Raw genomic sequence first — 3851 nt, 5'->3', positions numbered from 1 at the left:
AGAAGCATGCGTGAAGTGTGCTAGGTCTCGTGAGCAGAGTCGTCCATGCATGCAAGCACCGGCCCGTGAATGCAAAGCCCATGCAGACTACGTGCGTGAGGAGCTGGAAACACAAGGCCGAATTGAATCTTTTAAAAAGAAAAGCGAGTTGGGCCATATGCACAGGAACCGGTGAGCAAACAAAAGGGGGCCCATGTATTGATGTGACCACGTGCGTGAGGAGATTTGGAAGCCCATGCGCTGGCACCGAATTGAGATGGGAAAAAGGCCGGCCTGGGGAGAACACAAAGGAGAGGCCCATCTTTTGCAGGGGCCATGCAAGACGTGAAGAACCATCTGCTGGGCTGTGAGCTTTGAGCAACTGGCAGCTTCAAATTAAAAGGGGAATTGTGGGTTTGAATTAAAAAGGCTAGCTAGGGAGAGTAGGGTTGCTTTTTGTAGCCTTTCTTTTTGGGAGGGTCTTAAGAAGATAGGGCTTGAGGGTGCGCGTGCGCACTCTCTCTCATCTCTTTTATTAGAATTAGACCAACTGCATATTACAAGTTTTCACCTTCATAACTTGTGTTTAACCACCAACTTAATATATCTCATCTTAAAGTTTTTGGTTGCGCTGTATATGTTCCTATTGCACCTGCACAACGAAGTAAGATGGGACCACAGCGTCGGCTTGGTATTTATGTTGGTTTTGACTCTCCTTCTATTATTAGATATCTTGAACCACTAACAGATGATCTTTTTAGAGTAAGATTTCTAGATTGTCAATTTAATGAATCAGTTTTTCCATCATTAGGAGAAGGAAAAGGTAAAGGATTAAAACACAAGAAATTTGTTGGAACACACCAACTTTGTCCAATTTTGATACACACAAATCAATGTGAACTTGAAGTTCAAAAAATAATTTATTTGCAGAATGCTGCAAATCAATTGCCAGATGTTTTTACAAACATCAAAAGGGTCACTCAATTATATGTTCCGGCTGCAAATATTCCTGTCAGATTGATTGTTCCTGAAGAACACCCAATGGGAATAGCAGCTAATGAATTTAAATTGCGCCAGAAGCGTGGTAAATCAATTGGTGCAAATGATACTATTCTTCGAAAAAATAAATAAATAAATAAAAGTGACACTCCAAAAGAGGTCATTAACACTCAAGAAGAGGTTAAAAAAAATATAAATCAACAATTCCATATTTCCACAAAAGCAACACCAGAAGTAGTTCTGGTACCGGAAAATTATGATATCTCACTAAAACTTGGAAATATGCAAAGAAGAAATGGAGTTGTTGTTGACAATGTGTTTGCATATACGATTTTTTCAAAAATTATTAATGATAATGAGTCTAAACCTCAAACTATAGAAGAATGTCGATATCAAAATGATTGGCCAAAATGGAGAGAAGCAATACAAGCTGAGTTAATCTCATTAGCCAAACATAAGGTATTTGGACCAGTAGTTCAAACACCTAAGAATGTCAAACATGTCTAAATGGGTTTTTGTACGTAAAAGAAATGAAATGAATGAAATTGTGAGATACAAGGCACATCTTGTAGCACAAGGTTTCTTCCAAAGACCTGGTATAGATTATAATGAGACCTATTCCCTTGTTATGGATGCAGTTACTTTCAGATTTCTAATTAGTTTAACGGTTTCTAAAGGACTTGACATTCGCCTCATGGACATAGTAACAGCTTACTTGTATGGCTCATTGGATAATGACATATATACGAAAATCCATGAAGGATTTAAAATGTCTGAAGCATATAATCCAAAGCAACGACAAATGTATTCTGTTGAATTACAAAGATCCTTGTATGGATTGAAGCAATCAGGACGAATGTGGTACAATTGTCTAAGTGAATATTTGTTGAAAATTGGATATGAAAATAATTTTATCTGTCTTTGTGTTTTCATTAAAAAGATAAATTTTGGATTTGCTATAGTCCCAATTTATGTTGATGACATAAACATAGTAGGAACTCCATAAGAGATCTCAAAGACTGCTAATTACTTAATGAAAGAATTTGAGATGAAAGATCTTGAGAAGACAAAATTTTTCCTTGGTTTTCAAGTTGAACATTTAACAAATGGAATTCTAATTCATCAATCATCTTATATAGAAAAAATCTTGAAACAATTTTATATGGATAAATCTTATCCATTAAGCTCCCCGATGGTTATTTGTTCACTTGATGTGGAAAAGTATCTTTTTTGTCCTTGAGAAGATGATGAAGAAATCCTTTGTTCTGAAGTACCCTATCTTAGTACAATATGAGCACTCTTGTATCTTGCAAATTGTACTAGACCAGTTATAGTTTTTGTGGTAAATTTGTTGGTAAGATTTAGTTCTACACCATCTCAGAGACATTGGAATGGAATAAAACATGTTCTTCGTTATCTCCGCGGCACATCTAATATGGGTTTGTTTTACCAAAAAGGAGTAAAGTTTGTGTTGAAAGGATATGCTGATACTGGATATCTTTCTGATCCTCATAAAGTTCGATCACAAACAAACTATATTTTTACATGTGGTGATACTACTATCTCATGGTGATCAGTAAAGCAAACGATCACCGCTACCTCTTCAAACCATTCAGAAATATTGGCAGTTTATGAAATAAGTCGTGAATGTGTATGGTTAAGAACTATAATCCAACACATTAAAGAGACAAGTGGATTATCACTGGAGAATGACACGCCAATAATATTGTACGAGGACAATGCAACATGTATTACACAAATCAAAGGTGGGTACACAAAAGGTGATAAAACTAAATATATTTTACCAAAGTTCTTTTACACTCATGAACTTCTGAAAAAATGAGATATTTGCAAAATTCGTTCAAATGAAAACTCAACAGATCTATTTACAAAAACTTTATCGACTTCAATTTTCAAGACGCATGTACATAACATTGGAATGCGACAATTTAAGAACATTTCTTAATTGATTGTATTTTTTAGGGAAAGTATGAATATTATATTATTTTTCCTTTGTTAAGGTTTTGTCCCACAGAGTTTTCCTTAGCAAAGGTTTTAACGAGGCATATTCATAATATATAGTCATTCAAGGGGAAGTGTTGTAAAACATGTATATTTATGTGAATAACTATCTAGATAATAGGTTACAACCTTTGGCATGCCCACATAATGACTTATTATGTGATTAACCTTTGGGATGTCAATGTGCCTATATAAAAACATGTTTTACAACAAGATAAGATAATCAGATAATTAGCAATATCTAGTTCTTGAAGAGAACTAGACTATTGAATTTCTGTAACTCCAAATTTTTTTTTTGTATTCCTCTTTTATTTCATTTATAACAGAAACATTGATATTCAGGACCCACCTTTCATTAAAATTTTCATGAAATTGATCATTTATTGACTAAATTGTCAATTGTGCTTCATATCCATAATTGTTATTCAATGATAAAAAGACTTGGCCATAATTTAGTCAGTTAATTAAAAATATAAGCATAACTTTTAATTATAGGTATCTACCTAAATATAAATGTAATGTCACATGAAATCAAACTCACATGCTTGAGTTAACAACTCACCCCATGAAATCTCTATTATAAATGATTGACATAAACGATATCTTCATGACTATTATTACTATTATTTTATGATTCATTTCCAAAAAGAAAATCGTTACCTGCAACAACCCATACCTCAACCTGAAACTCATGTTAGAGTATAAAGTTCGAAGTATGGATTTGAATGCATAAATTTTAAATACAGCTCTCACTTTTTTATGCTATTTTGTTCACATTATAATCCAAAGTCTGAACTCCAAGTAGGATTCAAACCCGAATTAGTAATTCATTACAGTAAATGAAGCAAATA

This window comes from Malania oleifera, chromosome 3, assembly GCF_029873635.1.
Source record: "Malania oleifera isolate guangnan ecotype guangnan chromosome 3, ASM2987363v1, whole genome shotgun sequence".
Classification (NCBI taxonomy): domain Eukaryota; kingdom Viridiplantae; phylum Streptophyta; class Magnoliopsida; order Santalales; family Ximeniaceae; genus Malania; species Malania oleifera.
Note: the sequence above shows the minus strand (reverse complement) of the source record.